At 45.3% G+C, this 22,212-nt stretch overlaps 1 protein-coding gene across 2 annotated transcripts in view; it reads right to left on the minus strand.

Annotated features, from left to right (window-relative positions):
• Positions 1–22,212, minus strand: part of ADAP1 (ArfGAP with dual PH domains 1) — a 327,348-nt gene that overhangs the window by 295,988 nt on the left and 9,148 nt on the right. The window contains exon 1 of one of the 2 annotated variants that reach the window (XM_073543119.1): positions 17,848–17,949. The exons of the other annotated variant lie outside the window; for it this stretch is intronic. The gene's annotated coding sequence lies outside the window, so the exon portion shown is untranslated. Of the gene's footprint in view, positions 1–17,847; positions 17,950–22,212 lie in introns of those variants that run through there. 2 annotated transcript variants of the gene reach the window in all.

Below are 22,212 nucleotides of genomic sequence, written 5' to 3' on the forward strand. Positions count from 1 at the left end.
ATGCCAGCCTATGACTTCCCCTAAGGTAAGAATACATGCCAGCCTATGACGTCTCCACAGGTAAGAATACATGCCAGCCTATGGCTTCCCCATAAGTAAGAATACATGCCAGCGTATGACTTCCCCACAGGTAAGAATACATGTCAGCCTATGCCGTCGCCATAGGTAAGAATACATGCCAGCCTATGACTTCCCCTAAGGTAAGAATACATGCCAGCCTATGACGTCTTCACAGGTAAGAATACATGCCAGCCTACGACTTCCCCACAGGTAAGAATACATGCCAGCCTATAACTTCTCCACAGGTAAGAATACATGCCAGCCTATGACTCCCCTATAGGTAAGAATACATGCCAGCCTATGACTTCCCCACAGGTAAGAATACATGCCAGCCTATGACTTCACCTAAGGTAAGAATACATGCCAGCCTATGACGTCTCCATAGGTAAGAATACATGCCATGCTATGACTTCCCCCACAGGTAAGAATACATGCCAACCTATGACTTCCCCACAGGTAAGAATACATGCCAGCCTATGACTTCCCCTAAGGTAAGAATACATGCCAGCCTATGACGTCTCCACAGGTAAGAATACATGCCAGCCTATGGCTTCCCCATAAGTAAGAATACATGCCAGCCTATGACTTCCCCACAGGTAAGAATACATGTCAGCCTATGCCGTCTCCATAGGTAAGAATACATGCCAGCCTATGACTTCCCCTAAGGTAAGAATACATGCCAGCCTATGACGTCTTCACAGGTAAGAATACATGCCAGCCTACGACTTCCCCACAGGTAAGAATACATGACAGCCTATAACTTCTCCACAGGTAAGAATACATGCCAGCCTATGACTTCCCCATAGGAAAGAATACATGCCAGCCTATGACTTCCCCAAAGGTAAGAATACATGCCAGCCTATGACTTCTCCACAGGTAAGAATACATGCCAGCCTATGACTTCCCCATAGGAAAGAATACATGCCAGCCTATGGCTTCCCCATAAGTAAGAATACATGCCAGCCTATGACTTCTCCACAGGTAAGAATACATGCCAGCGTATGACTTCCCCAAAGGTAAGAATACATGCCAGCCTATGACGTCTCCACAAGTAAGAATACATGCCAGCCTATGACTTCCCCACAATTAAGAATACATGCCAGCCTATGATTTCTCTATAGGTAAGAATACATGCCAGCCTATGACTTCCCCCACAGGTAAGAATACATGCCAGCCTATGACTCCCCTATAAGTAAGAATACATGCCAGCCTATGACTTCCCCACAGGTAAGAATACATGCCAGCCTATGATTTCCCCACAGGTAAGAATACATGCCAGCCTATGACGTCTCCACAGGTAAGAATACATGCCAGCCTATGACTTCCCCACAGTTAAGAATACATGCCAGCCTATGACTTCTCTATAGGTAAGAATACATGCCAGCCTATGACTTCCCCATAGTTAAGAATACATGTCAGCCTATGAATTCCCCATAGGTAAGAATACACGCCAGCCTATGACTTCCCCACAGGTAAGTATACATGCCAGCCTGTGACTTCTCCACAGGTAAGAATACATGCCAGCCTATGACTCCCCTATAGGTAAGAATACATGCCAGCCTATGACTTCCCCAAAGGTAAGAATACATGCCAGCCTATGGCTTCCCCATAAGTAAGAATACATGCCAGCCTATGACTTCTCCACAGGTAAGTATACATGCCAACCTATGACTTCCCCACAGGTAAGAATACATGCCAGCCTATGACTTCCCCACAGGTAAGAATACATGCCAACCTATGACTTCCCCACAGGTAAGAATACATGCCAGCCTATAACTTTTCCACAGGTAAGAATACATGCCAGCCTATGACTTCCCCATAGGAAAGAATACATGCCAGCCTATGACTTCCCCACAGGTAAGAATACATGCCAGCCTATGACTCCCCTATAGGTAAGAATACATGCCAGCCTAAGACTTCCCCAAAGGTAAGAATACATGCCAGCCTATGACTTCCCCACAAGTAAGAATACATGCCAGCCTATGACTTTCCCACAGGTAAGAATACATGCCAGCCTATGACTTCCCCCACAGGTAAGAATACATGCCAGACTATGACGTCTTCATAGGTAAGAATACATGCCAGCCTATGACTTCCCCCACAGGTAAGAATACATGCCAGCCTATGACTTCCCCACAGGTAAGAATACATGCCAGCCTATGACTTCCCCACAGGGAAGAATACATGCCAGCCTATGACGTCTCCATAGGTAAGAATACATGCCAGCCTATGACTTCCCCCATAGGTAAGAATACATGCCAACCTATGACTTCACCACAGGTAAGAATACATGCCAGCCTATGACTTCCCCTAAGGTAAGAATACATGCCAGCCTATGACGTCTCCACAGGTAAGAATACATGCCAGCCTATGGCTTCCCCATAAGTAAGAATACATGAAAGCCTATGACTTCCCCACAGGTAAGAATACATGTCAGCCTATGCCATCTCCATAGGTAAGAATACATGCCAGCCTATGACTTCCCCTAAGGTAAGAATACATGCCAGCCTATGACGTCTTCACAGGTAAGAATACATGCCAGCCTACGACTTCCCCACAGGTAAGAATACATGCCAGCCTATAACTTCTCCACAGGTAAGAATACATGCCAGCCTATGACTTCCCCACAGGTAAGAATACATGCCAGCCTATGACTCACCTATAGGTAAGAATACATGCCAGCCTATGACTTCCCCAAAGGTAAGAATACATGCCAGCCTATGGCTTCCCCATAAGTAAGAATACATGCCAGCCTATGACTTCCCCACAGGTAAGAATACATGACAGCCTATGACTTCTCCACAGGTAAGAATACATGCCAGGCTATGACTTCCCCCACAGGTAAGAATACATGCCAGGCTATGACTCCCCTATAGGTAAGAATACATGCCAGCCTATGACTTCCCCACAGGTAAGAATACATGCCAGCCTATGACTTCCCCACAGTTAAGAATACATGCCAGCCTATGACTTCCCCATAGGTAAGAATACATGCCAGCCTATGACTCCCCTATAGGTAAGAACATGCCAGCCTATGACTTCCCCAAAGGAAAGAATACATGCCAGCCTATGGCTTCCCCATAAGTAAGAATACATGCCAGCCTATGACTTCCCCACAGTTAAGAATACATGCCAGCCTATGACTTCCCCATAGGTAAGAATACATGCCAGCCTATGACTTCCCCAAAGGTAAGAATACATGCCAGCCTATGACTTCGCCAAAGGTAAGAATACATGCCAGCCTATGGCTTCCCCATAAGTAAGAATACATGCCAGCCTATGACTTCCCCATAGGTAAGAATACATGCCAGCCTATGACTCCCCTATAGGTAAGAATACATGCCAGCCTATGACTTCCCCAAAGGTAAGAATACATGACAGCCTATGACTTCCCCAAAGGTAAGAATACATGCCAGCCTATGACATCTCCATAGGTAAGAATACATGCCAGCCTATGACTTCCCCACAGGTAAGAATACAGTGGGGAAAAAAAGTATTTAGTCAGTCAGCAATAGTGCAAGTTCCACCACTTAAAAAGATGAGAGGCGTCTGTAATTTACATCATAGGTAGACCTCAACTATGGGAGACAAACTGAGAAAAAAAAATCCAGAAAATCACATTGTCTGTTTTTTTTTCATTTTATTTGCATATTATGGTGGAAAATAAGTATTTGGTCAGAAACAAAATTTCATCTCAATACTTTGTGATATATCCTTTGTTGGCAATGACAGAGGTCAAACGTTTTCTGTAAGTCTTCACAAGGTTGCCACACACTGTTGTTGGTATGTTGGCCCATTCCTCCATGCAGATCTCCTCTAGAGCAGTGATGTTTTTGGCTTTTCGCTTGGCAACACAGACTTTCAACTCCCTCTAAAGGTTTTCTATATGGTTGAGATCTGGAGACTGGCTAGGCCACTCCAGGACCTTGAAATGCTTCTTACGAAGCCACTCCTTCGTTGCCCTGGCGGTGTGCTTTGGATCATTGTCATGTTGAAAGACCCAGCCACATTTCATCTTCAATGCCCTTGCTGATGGAAGGAGGTTTGCACTCAAAATCTCACGATACATGGCCCCATTCATTTTTTCATGTACCCGATCAGTCGTCCTGGCCCCTTTGCAGAGAAACAGCCCCAAAGCATGATGTTTCCACCACCATGCTTTACAGTAGGTATGGTGTTTGATGGATGCAACTCAGTATTCTTTTTCCTCCAAACACTACAAGTTGTGTTTCTACCAAACAGTTCCAGTTTGGTTTCATCAGACCATAGGACATTCTCCCAAAACTCCTCTGGATCATCCAAATGCTCTCTAGCAAACTTCAGACGGGCCCGGACATGTACAGGCTTAAGCAGTGGGACACGTCTGGCACTGCAGGATCTGAGTCCATGGTGGCGTAGTGTGTTACTTATGGTAGGCCTTGTTACATTGGTCCAAGCTCTCTGCAGTTCATTCACTAGGTCCCCCCGCGTGGTTCTGGGATTTTTGCTCACCGTTCTTGTGATCATTCTGACCCCACAGGGTGGGATTTTGCGTGGAGCACCAGATCGAGGGAGATTATCAGTGGTCTTGTATGTCTTCAATTTTCTAATTATTGCTCCCACAGTTGATTTCTTCACTCCAAGCTGGTTGGCTATTGCAAATTCAGTCTTCCCAGCCTGGTGCAGGGCTACAATTTTGTTTCTGGTGTCCTTTGACAGCTCTTTGGTCTTCACCATAGTGGAGTTTGGAGTCAGACTGTTTGAGGGTGTGCACAGGTGTCTTTTTATACTGATAACAAGTTTAAACAGGTGCCATTACTACAGGTAATGAGTGGAGGAAAGAGGAGACTCTTAAAGAAGAAGTTACAGGTCTGTGAGAGCCAGAAATCTTGATTGCTTGTTTCTGACCAAATACTTATTTTCCACCATAATATGCAAATAAAATGAAAAAAAAAAACAGACAATGTGATTTTCTGGATTTTTTTTTCTCAGTTTGTCTCCCATAGTTGAGGTCTACCTATGATGTAAATTACAGATGCCTCTCATCTTTTTAAGTGGTGGAACTTGCACTATTGCTGACTGACTAAATACTTTTTTCCCCACTGTACATGCCAGCCTATGACGTCTCCATAGGTAAGAATACATGCCAGCCTATGACTTCCCCACAGTTAAGAATACATGCCAGCCTATGACTCCCCTATAGGTAAGAATACATGCCAGCCTATGACTTCCCCAAAGGTAAGAATACATGCCAGCCTATGGCTTCCCCATAAGTAAGAATACATGCCAGCCTATGACTTCCCCACAGGTAAGAATACATGCCAGCCTATGACTTCACCCACAGGTAAGAATACATGCCAGCCTATAACGTCTCCATAGGTAAGAATACATGCCAGCCTATGACTTCCCCACAGGTAAGAATACATGCCAGCCTATAACGTCTCCATAGGTAAGAATACATGCCAGCCTATGACTTCCCCACAGGTAAGAATACATGCCAGCCTATGACTTCCCCACAGGTAAAAATACATGCCAGCCTATGACTTCCCCACAGGTAAGAATACATGCCAGCCTATGACTTCCCCCACAGGTAAGAATACATGCCAGCCTATGACTTCCCCACAGGTAAGAATACATGCCAGCCTATGACTTCCCCACAGGTAAGAATACATGCCAGCCTATGACTTCCCCACAGGTAAGAATACATGCCAGCCTATGACGTCTCCACAGGTAAGAATACATGCCAGCCTATGACTTCCCCCACAGGTAAGAATACATGCCAGCCTCTGACATCTCCACAGGTAAGAATACATGCCAGCCTATGACTTCCCCACAGGTAAGAATACATGACAGCCTATGATGTCTCTATAGGTAAGAATACATGCCAGCCTATGACTTCACCACAGGTAACAATACATGCCAACCTATGACTTCCCCACAGGTAAGAATACATGCCAGCCTATGACTTCCCCACAGGTAAGAATACATGCCAGCCTATGACTTCCCCACAGGTAAGAATACATGCCAGCCTATGACTTCCCCATAGGTAAGAATACATGCCAGCCTGTGACTTTCCCATAGGTAAGAATACATGCCAGCCTATGACTTCCCCATAGGTAAGAATACATGCCAGCCTATGACTTCCCCACAGGTAAGAATACATGCCAGCCTATGACATCTCCATAGGTAAGAATACATGCCAGCCTATGACTTCCCCCACAGGTAAGAATACATGCCAGCCTATGACGTCTCCACAGGTAAGAATACATGCCAGCCTACGACTTCCCCACAGGTAAGAATACATGCCTGCCTATAACTTCTCCACAGTTAAGAATACATGCCAGCCTATGACTTCCCCATAGGAAAGAATACATGCCAGCCTATGACTTCCCCACAGGTAAGAATACATGCCAGCCTATGACTCCCCTATAGGTAAGAATACATGCCAGCCTAAGACTTCCCCAAAGGTAAGAATACATGCCAGCCTATGGCTTCCCCATAAGTAAGAATACATGCCAACCTATGATTTCCCCACAGGTAAGAATACATGCCAGCCTATGACGTCTCCATAGGCAAGAATACATGCCAGCCTATGACTTCCCCACAGGTAAGAATACATGCCAGCCTATGACGTCTCCACAGGTAAGAATACATGCCAGCCTATGACTTCCCCACAGTTAAGAATACATGCCAGCCTATGACTTCTCTATAGGTAAGAATACAATGCCAGCCTATGACTTCCCCATAGGTAAGAATACACGCCAGCCTATGACTTCCCCACAGGTAAGAATACATGCCAGCCTATGACTCCCCTATAGGTAAGGATACATGCCAGCCTATGACTTCCCCAAAGGTAAGAATACATGCCAGCCTATGGCTTCACCATAAGAAAGAATACATGCCAACCTATGACTTCCCCACAGGTAAGAATACATGCCAGCCTATGACTTCCCCACAGGTAAGAATACATGCCAGCCTATGACGTCTCCATAGGTAAGAATACATGCCAGCCTATGACTTCCCCACAGGTAAGTATACATGCCAGCCTCTGACGTCTCCACAGGTAAGAATACATGCCAGCCTATGACGTCTCCATAGGTAAGAATACATGCCAGCCTATGACGTCTCCATAGGTAAGAATACATTCCAGCCTATGACGTCTCCATAGGTAAGAATACATGCCAGTCTATGACGTCTCCATAGGTAAGAATACATGCCAGCCTATGACTTCCCCCACAGGTAAGAATACATGCCAGCCTATGACGTCTCCACAGGTAAGAATACATGCCAGCCTATGACGTCTCCACAAGTAAGAATACATGCCAGCCTATGACTTCCCAACAGATAAGAATACATGCCAGCCTATGACTTCTCTATAGGTAAGAATACAATGCCAGCCTATGACTTCCCCATAGGTAAGAATACACGTCAGCCTATGACTTCCCCATAGGTAAGAATACACGCCAGCCTATGACTTCCTCACAGGTAAGAATACATGCCAGCCTATGACTCCCCTATAGGTAAGAATACATGCCAGCCTATGACTTCCCCAAAGGTAAGAATACATGCCAGCCTATGGCTTCCCCATAAGTAAGAATACATGCCAGCCTATGACTTCCCCACAGGTAAGAATACATGCCAGCCTATGACTTCCCCACAGGTAAGAACACATGCCAGCCTATGACTTCCCCCACAGGTAAGAACACATGCCAGCCTATGACATCTCCATAGGTAAGAATACATGCCAGCCTATGACTTCCCCCACAGGTAAGAATACATGCCAACCTATGACTTCCCCACAGTTAAGAATACATGCCAGCCTATGACTTCCCCATAGGTAAGAATACTTGTCAGCCTATGACTTCCCCATAGGTAAGAATACATGCCAGCCTATGACTTCCCCACAGGTAAGTATACATGCCAGCCTATGACTTCCCCACAGTTAAGAATACATGCCAGCCTATGACTTCCCCATAGGTAAGAATACACGCCAGCCTATGACTTCCCCAAAGGTAAGAATACATGTCAGCCTATGGCTTCCCCATAAGTAAGAATACATGCCAGCCTATGACTTCCCCACAGGTAAGAATACATGCCAGCCTATGACTTCCCCCCCAGGTAAGAATACATGCCAGACTATGACGTCTCCATAGGTAAGAATACATGCCAGCCTATGACTTCCCCCACAGGTAAGAATACATGCCAGCCTATGACTTCCCCACAGGTAAGAATACATGCCAGCCTATGACTTCCCCCCAGGTAAGAATACATGCCAGCCTATGACATCCCCACAGGTAAGAATACATGCCAGCCTATGACGTCTCCATAGGTAAGAATACATGCCAGCCTATGACTTCCCCCACAGGTAAGAATACATGCCAACCTATGACTTCCCCACAGGTAAGAATACATGCCAGCCTATGACTTCCCCTAAGGTAAGAATACATGCCAGCCTATGACGTCTCCACAGGTAAGAATACATGCCAGCCTATGGCTTCCCCATAAGTAAGAATACATGCCAGCCTATGACTTCCCCACAGGTAAGAATACATGTCAGCCTATGCCGTCTCCATAGGTAAGAATACATGCCAGCCTATGACTTCCCCTAAGGTAAGAATACATGCCAGCCTATGACGTCTTCACAGGTAAGAATACATGCCAGCCTACGACTTCCCCACAGGTAAGAATACATGCCAGCCTATAACTTCTCCACAGGTAAGAATACATGCCAGCCTACGACTTCCCCACAGGTAAGAATACATGCCAGCCTATGACTTCCCCATAGGAAAGAATACATGCCAGCCTATGACTTCCCCACAGGCAAGAATACATGCCAGCCTATGACTCCCCTATAGGTAAGAATACATGCCAGCCTATGACTTCCCCAAAGGTAAGAATACATGCCAGCCTATGGCTTCCCCATAAGTAAGAATACATGCCAGCCTATGACTTCCCCACAGGTAAGAATACATGACAGCCTATGACTTCTCCACAGGTAAGAATACATGCCAGCCTATGACTTCCCCCACAGGTAAGAATACATGCCAACCTATGATTTCCCCACAGGTAAGAATACATGCCAGCCTATGACTTCCCCACAGGTAAGAATACATGCCAACCTATGACTTCCCCACAGGTAAGAATACATGCCAGCCTATGACTTCCCCACAGGTAAGAATACATGCCAGCCTATGACGTCTCCACAGGTAAGAATATATGCCAGCCTATGACTTCCCCACAGGTAAGAATACATGCCAGCCTATGACTTCCCCACAGGTAAGAATACATGCCAGCCTATGACTTCCCCATAGGTAAGAATACATGCCAGCCTGTGACTTTCCCATAGGTAAGAATGCATGCCAGCCTATGACTTCCCCATAGGTAAGAATACATGCCAGCCTATGACTTCCCCATAGGTAAGAATATATGCCAGCCTATGCCGTCTCATAGGTACGAATATATGCCAGCCTATGACTTCCCCTAAGGTAAGAATACATGCCAGCCTATGACGTCTCCACAGGTAAGAATACATGCCAGCCTATAGCTTCCCCATAAGTAAGAATACATGCCAGCCTATGACTTCCCCACAGGTAAGAATACATGCCAGCCTATGCCGTCTCCATAGGTAAGAATACATGCCAGCCTATGACTTCCCCCACAGGTAAGAATACATGCCAACCTATGACTTCCCCACAGTTAAGAATACATGCCAGCCTATGACTTCCCCATAGGTAAGAATACTTGTCAGCCTATGACTTCCCCATAGGTAAGAATACATGCCAGCCTATGACTTCCCCACAGGTAAGTATACATGCCAGCCTATGACTTCCCCACAGTTAAGAATACATGCCAGCCTATGACTTCCCCATAGGTAAGAATACACGCCAGCCTATGACTTCCCCAAAGGTAAGAATACATGCCAGCCTATGAGTTCCCCCCCAGGTAAGAATACATGCCAGACTATGGCTTCCCCATAAGTAAGAATACATGCCAGCCTATGACTTCCCCACAGGTAAGAATACATGCCAGCCTATGACTTCCCCCCCAGGTAAGAATACATGCCAGACTATGACGTCTCCATAGGTAAGAATACATGCCAGCCTATGACTTCCCCCACAGGTAAGAATACATGCCAGCCTATGACTTCCCCACAGGTAAGAATACATGCCAGCCTATGACTTCCCCACAGGTAAGAATACATGCCAGCCTATGACTTCCCCCCAGGTAAGAATACATGCCAGCCTATGACATCCCCACAGGTAAGAATACATGCCAGCCTATGACGTCTCCATAGGTAAGAATACATGCCAGCCTATGACTTCCCCCACAGGTAAGAATACATGCCAACCTATGACTTCCCCACAGGTAAGAATACATGCCAGCCTATGACTTCCCCTAAGGTAAGAATACATGCCAGCCTATGACGTCTCCACAGGTAAGAATACATGCCAGCCTATGGCTTCCCCATAAGTAAGAATACATGCCAGCCTATGACTTCCCCACAGGTAAGAATACATGTCAGCCTATGCCGTCTCCATAGGTAAGAATACATGCCAGCCTATGACTTCCCCTAAGGTAAGAATACATGCCAGCCTATGACGTCTTCACAGGTAAGAATACATGCCAGCCTACGACTTCCCCACAGGTAAGAATACATGCCAGCCTATAACTTCTCCACAGGTAAGAATACATGCCAGCCTACGACTTCCCCACAGGTAAGAATACATGCCAGCCTATGACTTCCCCATAGGAAAGAATACATGCCAGCCTATGACTTCCCCACAGGCAAGAATACATGCCAGCCTATGACTCCCCTATAGGTAAGAATACATGCCAGCCTATGACTTCCCCAAAGGTAAGAATACATGCCAGCCTATGGTTTCCCCATAAGTAAGAATACATGCCAGCCTATGACTTCCCCACAGGTAAGAATACATGCCAGCCTATGCCGTCTCCATAGGTAAGAATACATGCCAGCCTATGACTTCCCCCACAGGTAAGAATACATGCCAACCTATGACTTCCCCACAGTTAAGAATACATGCCAGCCTATGACTTCCCCATAAGTAAGAATACTTGTCAGCCTATGACTTCCCCATAGGTAAGAATACATGCCAGCCTATGACTTCCCCACAGGTAAGTATACATGCCAGCCTATGACTTCCCCACAGTTAAGAATACATGCCAGCCTATGACTTCCCCATAGGTAAGAATACACGCCAGCCTATGACTTCCCCAAAGGTAAGAATACATGCCAGCCTATGACTTCCCCCCCAGGTAAGAATACATGCCAGACTATGGCTTCCCCATAAGTAAGAATACATGCCAGCCTATGACTTCCCCACAGGTAAGAATACATGCCAGACTATGACGTCTCCATAGGTAAGAATACATGCCAGCCTATGACTTCCCCCACAGGTAAGAATACATGCCAGCCTATGACTTCCCCACAGGTAAGAATACATGCCAGCCTATGACTTCCCCACAGGTAAGAATACATGCCAGCCTATGACTTCCCCCCAGGTAAGAATACATGCCAGCCTATGACATCCCCACAGGTAAGAATACATGCCAGCCTATGACGTCTCCATAGGTAAGAATACATGCCAGCCTATGACTTCCCCCACAGGTAAGAATACATGCCAACCTATGACTTCCCCACAGGTAAGAATACATGCCAGCCTATGACTTCCCCTAAGGTAAGAATACATGCCAGCCTATGACGTCTCCACAGGTAAGAATACATGCCAGCCTATGGCTTCCCCATAAGTAAGAATACATGCCAGCCTATGACTTCCCCACAGGTAAGAATACATGTCAGCCTATGCCGTCTCCATAGGTAAGAATACATGCCAGCCTATGACTTCCCCTAAGGTAAGAATACATGCCAGCCTATGACGTCTTCACAGGTAAGAATACATGCCAGCCTACGACTTCCCCACAGGTAAGAATACATGCCAGCCTACGACTTCCCCACAGGTAAGAATACATGCCAGCCTATAACTTCTCCACAGGTAAGAATACATGCCAGCCTACGACTTCCCCACAGGTAAGAATACATGCCAGCCTATGACTTCCCCACAGGAAAGAATACATGCCAGCCTATGACTTCCCCACAGGCAAGAATACATGCCAGCCTATGACTCCCCTATAGGTAAGAATACATGCCAGCCTATGACTTCCCCAAAGGTAAGAATACATGCCAGCCTATGGCTTCCCCATAAGTAAGAATACATGCCAGCCTATGACTTCCCCACAGGTAAGAATACATGACAGCCTATGACTTCTCCACAGGTAAGAATACATGCCAGCCTATGACTTCCCCCACAGGTAAGAATACATGCCAACCTATGATTTCCCCACAGGTAAGAATACATGCCAGCCTATGACTTCCCCACAGGTAAGAATACATGCCAACCTATGACTTCCCCACAGGTAAGAATACATGCCAGCCTATGACTTCCCCACAGGTAAGAATACATGCCAGCCTATGACGTCTCCACAGGTAAGAATATATGCCAGCCTATGACTTCCCCACAGGTAAGAATACATGCCAGCCTATGACTTCCCCACAGGTAAGAATACATGCCAGCCTATGACTTCCCCATAGGTAAGAATACATGCCAGCCTGTGACTTTCCCATAGGTAAGAATGCATGCCAGCCTATGACTTCCCCATAGGTAAGAATACATGCCAGCCTATGACTTCCCCATAGGTAAGAATATATGCCAGCCTATGCCGTCTCATAGGTACGAATATATGCCAGCCTATGACTTCCACTAAGGTAAGAATACATGCCAGCCTATGACGTCTCCACAGGTAAGAATACATGCCAGCCTATAGCTTCCCCATAAGTAAGAATACATGCCAGCCTATGACTTCCCCACAGGTAAGAATACATGCCAGCCTATGCCGTCTCCATAGGTAAGAATACATGCCAGCCTATGACTTCCCCTAAGGTAAGAATACATGCCAGCCTATGACTTCCCCTAAGGTAAGAATACATGCCAGCCTATGACGTCTCCACAGGTAAGAATACATGCCAGCCTACGACTTCCCCACAGGTAAGAATACATGCCAGCCTATGACTTCCCCATAGGAAAGAATACATGCCAGCCTATGACTTCCCCACAGGTAAGAATACATGCCAGCCTATAACTTCTCCACAGGTAAGAATACATGCCAGCCTATCACTCCCCTACAGGTAAGAATACATGCCAGCCTAAGACTTCCCCAAAGGTAAGAATACATGCCAGCCTATGGCTTCCCCATGAGTAAGAATACATGCCAGACTATAACTTCTCCACAGGTAAGCATACATGCCAGCCTATGATTTCCCCATAGGAAAGAATACATGCCAGCCTATGACTTCCCCACAGGTAAGAATACATGCCAGCCTATAACTTCTCCACAGGTAAGAATACATGCCAGCCTATGACTCCCCTACAGGTAAGAATACATGCCAGCCTAAGACTTCACCAAAGGTAAGAATACATGCCAGCCTATGGCTTCCCCATGAGTAAGAATACATGCCAGCCTATGATTTCCCCACAGGTAAGAATACATGCCAGCCTATGACTCCCCTATAGGTAAGAATACATGCCAGCCTATGGCTTCCCCATAAGTAAGAATACATGCCAACCTATGACTTCCCCACAGGTAATAATACATGCCAGCCTATGACGTCTCCATAGGTAAGAATACATGCCAGCCTATGACTTCCCCACAGGTAAGAATACATGCCAGCCTATGACGTCTCCACAGGTAAGAATACATGCCAGCCTGTGACTTCCCCACAGGTAAGAATACATGCCAGCCTATGACTCCCCTATAGGTAAGAATACATGCCAGCCTATGACTCCCCTCTAGGTAAGAATACATGCCAGCCTATGACTACCCTATAGGTAAGAATACATGCCAGCCTATGACTTTCCCACAGTTAAGAATACATGCCAGCCTATGACTTCTCTATAGGTAAGAATACAATGCCAGCCTATGACTTCCCCATAGGTAAGAATACATTTCAGCCTATGACTTCCCCATAGGTAAGAATACACGCCAGCCTATGACTTCCCCACAGGTAAGAATACATGCCAGCCTATGACGTCTCCACAGGTAAGAATACATGCCAGCCTATGACTTCCCCACAGGTAAGAATACATGCCAGCCTGTGACTTTCCCATAGGTAAGAATACATGCCAGCCTATGACGTCTCCACAGGTAAGAATACATGCCAGCCTACGACTTCCCCACAGGTAAGAATACATGCCAGCCTATAATGTCTCCATAGGTAAGAATACATGCCAGCCTATGACTTCCCCACAGGTAAGAATACATGCCAGCCTATGACTTCCCCACAGGTAAAAATACATGCCAGCCTATGACTTCCCCACAGGTAAGAATACATGCCAGCCTATGACTTGCCCACAGGTAAGAATACATGCCAGCCTATGGCTTCCCCATTAGTAAGAATACATGCCAGCCTATGACTTCCCCACAGGTAAGAACACATGCCAGCCTATGACATCTCCAAAGGTAAGAATACATGCCAGCCTATGACTTCCCCACAGGTAAGAATACATGCCAGCCTGTGACTTCACTATAGGTAAGAATACATGCCAGCCTATGACTTCCCCAAAGGTAAGAATACATGCCAGCCTATGGCTTTCCCATAAGTAAGAATACATGCCAGCCTATGACTTCCCCACAGTTAAGAATACATGCCAGCCTATGACTCCCCTATAGGTAAGAATACATGCCAGCCTATGGCTTCCCCATAAGTAAGAATACATGCCAACCTATGACTTCCCCACAGGTAAGAATACATGCCAGCCTATGACTTCCCCATAGGTAAGAATACATGCCAGCCTATGAATTACCCATAGGTAAGAATACATGCCAGCCTATGGCTTCCCCATGAGTAAGAATACATGCCAGCCTATAACTTCTCCACAGGTAAGCATACATGCCAGCCTATGATTTCCCCATAGGAAAGAATACATGCCAGCCTATGACTTCCCCACAGGTAAGAATACATGCCAGCCTATAACTTCTCCACAGGTAAGAATACATGCCAGCCTATGACTCCCCTACAGGTAAGAATACATGCCAGCCTAAGACTTCACCAAAGGTAAGAATACATGCCAGCCTATGACTCCCCTATAGGTAAGAATACATGCCAGCCTATGGCTTCCCCATAAGTAAGAATACTTGCCAACCTATGACTTCCCCACAGGTAATAATACATGCCAGCCTATGACGTCTCCATAGGTAAGAATACATGCCAGCCTATGACTTCCCCACAGGTAAGAATACATGCCAGCCTATGACGTCTCCACAGGTAAGAATACATGCCAGCCTATGACTTCCCCATAGGTAAGAATACACGCCAGCCTATGACTTCCCCACAGGTAAGAATACATGCCAGCCTATGACGTCTCCACAGGTAAGAATACATGCCAGCCTATGACTTCCCCACAGGTAAGAATACATGCCAGCCTGTGACTTTCCCATAGGTAAGAATACATGCCAGCCTATGACGTCTCCACAGGTAAGAATACATGCCAGCCTACGACTTCCCCACAGGTAAGAATACATGCCATCCTATGACTTCTCCATAGGTAAGAATACAATGCCAGCCTATGACTTCCCCACAGGTAAGAATACATGCCAGCCTATGACTCCCCTATAGGTAAGAATACATGCCAGCCTATGACTTCCCCAAAGGTAAGAATACATGCCAGCCTATGACTCCCCTATAGGTAAGAATATATGCCAGCCTATGGCTTTCCCATAAGTAAGAATACATGCCAGCCTATGACTTCCCCACAGTTAAGAATACATGCCAGCCTATGACTCCCCTATAGGTAAGAATATATGCCAGCCTATGGCTTCCCCATAAGTAAGAATACATGCCAACCTATGACTTCCCCACAGGTAAGAATACATGCCAGCCTATGACTTCCCCATAGGTAAGAATACATGTCAGCCTATGAATTACCCATAGGTAAGAATACATGCCAGCCTATGAATTACCCATAGGTAAGAATACATGCCAACCTATGACTTCCCCACAAGAATACATGCCAACATATGACTCCCCTATAGGTAAGAATACATGCCAGCCTATGGCTTCCCCATAAGTAAGAATACATGCCAACCTATGACTTCCCCACAGGTAAGAATACATGCCAACCTATGACTTCCCCATAGGTAAGAATACATGCCAGCCTATGAATTACCCATAGGTAAGAATACATGCCAACCTATGACTTCCCCACAAGTAAGAATACATGCCAGCCTATGCCTTCCCCACAGGTAAGAATACATGCCAGCCTATGACGTCTCCATAGGTAAGAATACATGCCAGCCTATGACTTCCCCATAGGTAAGAATACATGTCAGCCTATGACTTCCCCACAGGTAAGAATACATGCCAGCCTATGACTTCCCCACAGGTAAGAATACATGCCAGCCTGTGACTTCCCCATAGGTAAGAATACATGTCAGCCTATGACTTCCCCACAGGTAAGAATACATGCCAGCCTATTTCTTCCCCACAGGTAAGAATACATGCCAGCCTATGACTTCCCCATAGGTAAGAATACATGCCAGCCTATGACTTCCCCATAGGTAAGAATACATGCCAGCCTATGACTTCCCCACAGGTAAGAATACATGCCAGCCTATGACTTCCCCACAGGTAAGAATACATGCCAGCCTGTGACTTCCCCACAGGTAAGAATACATGCCAGCCTATGACGTCTCCACAGGTAAGAATACATGCCAGGCTATGAATTCCCCATAAGAATACATGTCAGCCTATGACTTCCCCATAGGTAAGAATACATGCCAGCCTATGACTTCCCCCACAGGTAAGAATACATGCCAGCCTATGACTTCCCCACAGGTAAGAATACATGCCAGCCTATGACGTCTCCACAGGTAAGAATACATGCCAGCCTATGACGTCTCCACAGGTAAGAATACATGCCAGCCTATGACTTCCCCATAGGTAAGAATACATGCCAGCCTATGACGTCTCCACAGGTAAGAATACATGCCAGCCTATGACGTCTCCACAGGTAAGAATACATGCCAGCCTATGACTTCCCCACAGGTAAGAATACATGCCAGCCTATGACGTCTCCATAGGTAAGAATACATGCCAGCCTATAACTTCCCCACAGGTAAGAATACATGCCAGCCTATGAATTCCCCATAGGTAAGAATACATGCCAGCCTATGACGTCTCCACAGGTAAGAATACATGCCAGCCTATGAATTCCCCATAGGTAAGAATACATGCCAGCCTATGACGTCTCCACAGGTAAGAATACATGCCAGCCTATGGCTTCCCCACAGGTAAGAATACATGCCAGCCTGTGACTTCCCCACAGGTAAGAATACATGCCAGCCTATGACTTCCCCATAGGTAAGAATACATGCCAGCCTATGGCTTCCCCACAGGTAAGAATACATGCCAGCCTATGACGTCTCCACAGGCAAGAATACATGCCAGCCTATGACTTCCCCACAGGTAAGAATACATGCCAGCCTATGACGTCTCCATAGGTAAGAATACATGCCAGCCTATGACTTCCCCACAGGTAAGAATACATGCCAGCCTATGACTTCCCCACAGGTAAGAATACATGCCAGCCTATGAATTCCCCATAGGTAAGAATACATGCCAGCCTATGACTTCTCCTACAGATACAAACCAACCTATAAAATCTCCTCATACAGTTAGGTCCATATATATTTGGACATAGACAACATTTTTCTAATTTTGGTTCTAGACATTACCACAGTGATTTTTAAACAAAACAATTCAGATGCAGTTGAAGTTCAGACTTTCAGCTTTCATTTGAGGGTATCCACATTAAAATTGGATGAAGGGTTTAGGAGTTTCAGCTCCTTAACATGTGCCACCCTGTTTTTAAAGGGACCACAAGTAATTGGACAATTGACTCCAAGACTATTTCATGGACAGGTGTGGGCAATCCTTCGTTATGTCATTCTCAATTAAGCAGATAAAAGGCCTGGAGTTGATTTGAGGTGTGGTGCTTGCATTTGGAAGGTTTTGCTGTGAAGAAAACATGCGGTCAAAGGAGCTCTCCATGCAGGTGAAACAAGCCATCCTTAAGCTGCAAAAATAGAAAAAACCCATCCGAGAAATTGCTACAACTTTAGGAGTGGCAAAATCTACAGTTTGGTACATCCTGAGAAAGAAAGCAAGCACTGGTGAACTCATCAATGCAAAAAGACCTGGGCGCCCACGGAAGACAACAGTGGTAGATGATTATTATTTATTATTTTTCATTTTTTATTAATGTATTTCACTGTTTATTTGGTACACATTTTTTACATTACTGTCACTTTCTATTTACCTTTGTGGTATCATATTGTGTGGTCACATTTCACAGTCTTCTACACCTTTGCTGCCTTACTGTTATATGTGCCCTTACTCAAAATGCTCATGCGCGTGTCGGCAGCAGTGATATACTTCACATTTGTCTATTCTTTTGCAGCATCTTTATTGCCCTTATGTGTGCCCTCATTTAAAATGGCGAAATCAGCGTGTGCGCATACCCGATGTGGCGGTTCCCATTGTGCATCTCTTCTTGGCTACCAGTAGTGACGCGGGGAGGTACTGACGTCATGAGGGATTTCCCTCCTCCTCACGAGTCACGTGAGCGGCTGGAGGCGATTCATTATATGGGCCTGCGAGTCACCGCGCATGCGCCGGTAATAGAGCTGATTATCAGAAACAGCTGGTATATGGATATAAAGACCCTCTTTTAACACACACAGACACAGCCCTCCGAGGAAGCCCACGCGAAACGCGCGTCGGGGTTGCAATAGGACACAGAAATTGACAGCTAATTATGGGTAAGACTTATCTATCCTCACTAAGACCTTTGTCACTATGATTTATATGAAAGCGCTATTGATTTAATGGCTACTTAGCATTTCACTGCTAATTCCCCTATCTGCACTTTACATGCACTATGCACTTCTTGGGATTCATTTGCTATTGGGTCCCTTTTCATGCAAATTCCTAGTGGGTTTTGTTTGTTTATGCCCAGGCTGCTACACTCATTATTTTGTGTCCTTCATTCATGAGCTTTTTGAAGTACGCTTTGTTTGTCTGTATACTACTATATTTTGTGTTTTATGTGGAAATATATTTTTAATAATTTTATTGATATTTTCATACTTTTGGACGTATGTACTCCGTTTGAGTATAGGATCTATATTGATTGGAGTGTCCGGTTCATATTCTTTGTGTCCGTGGAAAAATGCATTTGTCTATTTCTATACAGTGACATGTATCAGTGGAAATTGTTCTTAGTGGTGGATGATCGCAGAATAATCTGCATGGACCCCTTCACAACAGCCAACCAAGTGACCAACACTCTCCAAGAGGTTGGCGTATCAATATCCAAATCTACCATAAAGAGAAGACTGCATGAAAGTAAATACAGAGTGTTCACTGCACGGTGCAAGCCACTCACAAGCATCAAGAATCAAAAGGCTAGACTGGACTTTACTAAAAAAACATCTAAAAAAGCCAGCACAGTTCTGGAAGAACATTCTTTGGACAGATGAAACCAAGATCAACCTCTACCAGAATGATGGAAAGAGAAAAGTATGGTGAAGGCGTGGTACAGCTCATGATCCAAAGCATACCACATCATCTGTAAAACACGGCGGAGGCAGTGTGATGGCTTGGGCATGCATGGCTGCCAGTGGCACTGGGTCACTAGTATTTATTGATGATGTGACACAGGACAGAAGCAGCCGAATGAATTCTGAGGTATTCAGAGCCATACTGTGTGCTCAGATCCAGCCAAACTGATTGTCCATCTGTAGTATGAAATGACGACCAATGACCCAAAACATAAAGCCAAAGCAACCCAGGAGTTTATTAAAGCAAAGACGTGGAATATTCTTGAATGGCCAAGTCAGTCACCTGATCTCAACCCCATTGAGCATGCATTTCACTTGTTAAAGACTAAACTTCAGACAGAAAGGCCCACAAACAAACAGCAACTGAAAACCACCGCAGTGAAGGCCTGGCAGAGCATCAAAAAGGAGGAAACACAGCGTCTGGTGATGTCCATGAGTTCAAGACTTCAGGCAATCATTGCCAACAAAGAGTTTTCAACCAAGTACTAGAAATGAACAATTTATTTACAAGTATTTAATCTGTCCAATTACTTTCGGTCCATTTAAAAACAGGGTGGCACATGGTAAGGAGCTGAAACTCCTAAACCCTTCATCCATTTTTCATGTGGATACCCTCAAATGAAAGCTGAAAGTCTGAGCTTCAACTGCATCTGAATTGTCTTGTTTAAAATTCATTGTGGTAATGTCTAGAACCAAAATTAGAAAAATGTTGTCTCTGTCCAAATATATATGGACCTAACGGTATATAACCTAGATGCCAACTTATTGCTTCTCCGCATGTATAACGTACATGGCAATGACTTCTAGGCAATTATAGATGCCAGCCAAAACCATATCCGAAGGCATAACCTACATGTCACTCTTGGCTTGTTAACAATAATGACTTCCCTAAAAGATTAAATAAATGCCGACCTATTATTTCTCTGCAGGTATAGATACGTGGCAGCGTAGAATAGACATACGCCTACCCATAACGTGCCCGCAGGTATAGCCTATATGCCCGCTTATGACGTATAGGCTGGCATGTCCCCATACATACCCAGGACTTCTCCGCAGGTATAACCTATATGCCCGCTTATGACGTATAGGCTGGCATGTCCCCATACATACCCAGGACTTCTCCGCAGGTATAACCTATATTCCCGCTTATGACGTATAGGTTGGCATGTCTACATACATACCCAGGACTTCTCCGCATGTATAACCTATATGCCTGCTTATGACGTATAGGCTGGCATGTCTCTATACATACCCAGGACTTCTCCGCAGGGCTGTGGAGTCGGTAAGCCAAACCTGCGACTCCGACTCCGACTCCTCAATTTCCCTTACACCGACTCCACGACTCCGACTCCCACACATATTGCTTATATTTAAGTGAAAAATTTATTGTAGTACAATGTGAACCTCAGACATTTAATCATTTTTATGATCCCATAATCAAGATATTTAGATAGAACAGAATATATATTGGTGTACTACCCGGTTTTCATTCTTTTTGGTACAGATACGATATGGATAGACAGATATGGATAAATGGATATATAGAAAGAGCAGATTTCTAATCTGCTTTTGCTATTGAAAACATTATCTATGAGCTTTTGCAGCTGAAAAAAGTATCCTCAAAAAACACAGGAAAAACGCTGTGTGTGAATGTAGCCTTAGATCAGGAATAGAACAGCCATTTATAGGACATTTCATAACTTTCCCAAATTCCTATGAAAAAATATTCAGCACATTCTGCATTGAATTACTGTACCCAATTTATTATATATTTTAGGAGTCGGAGTCGGTCCATTTTATACCGACTCCAACTCCGACTCCGACTCCACCAAAATGAGCACCGACTCCACGACTCCGACTCCACAGCCCTGCGAAGTTCTCCGCATGTATAACCTATATGCCCGCTTATGATGTATAGGCTGGCATGTGTCCATACATACCCAGGACTTCTCCGCTGGTATAACCTATATGCCCGCTTATGATGTATAGGCTGGCATGTCCCCATACATATCCAGGACTTCTCCGCATGTATAACCTATATGCCCGCTTATGATGTATAGGTTGGCATGTCTCTATACATACCCAGGACTTCTCCGCATGTATAACCTATATGCCCGCTTATGATGTATAGGCTGGCATGTGTCCATACATACCCAGGACTTCTCCGCTGGTATAACCTATATGCCCGCTTATGATGTATAGGCTGGCATGTCCCCATACATACCCAGGACTTCTCCGCAGGTATAACCTATATGCCCGCTTATGACGTATAGGCTGGCATGTCCCCATACATACCCAGGACTTCTCCGCAGGTATAACCTATATGCCCGCTTATGACGTATAGGCTGGCATGTCCCCATACATGCCCAGGACTTCTCCGCAGGTATAACCTATATGCCCGCTTATGACGTATAGGCTGGCATGTGTCCATACATACCCAGGATTTCTCCGCAGGTATAGCCTATATGCCCGCTTATG

Source organism: Dendrobates tinctorius, unplaced genomic scaffold (genome assembly GCF_039654945.1).
Source record: "Dendrobates tinctorius isolate UK_male_01 unplaced genomic scaffold, ASM3965494v1 ptg000129l, whole genome shotgun sequence".
Classification (NCBI taxonomy): domain Eukaryota; kingdom Metazoa; phylum Chordata; class Amphibia; order Anura; family Dendrobatidae; genus Dendrobates; species Dendrobates tinctorius.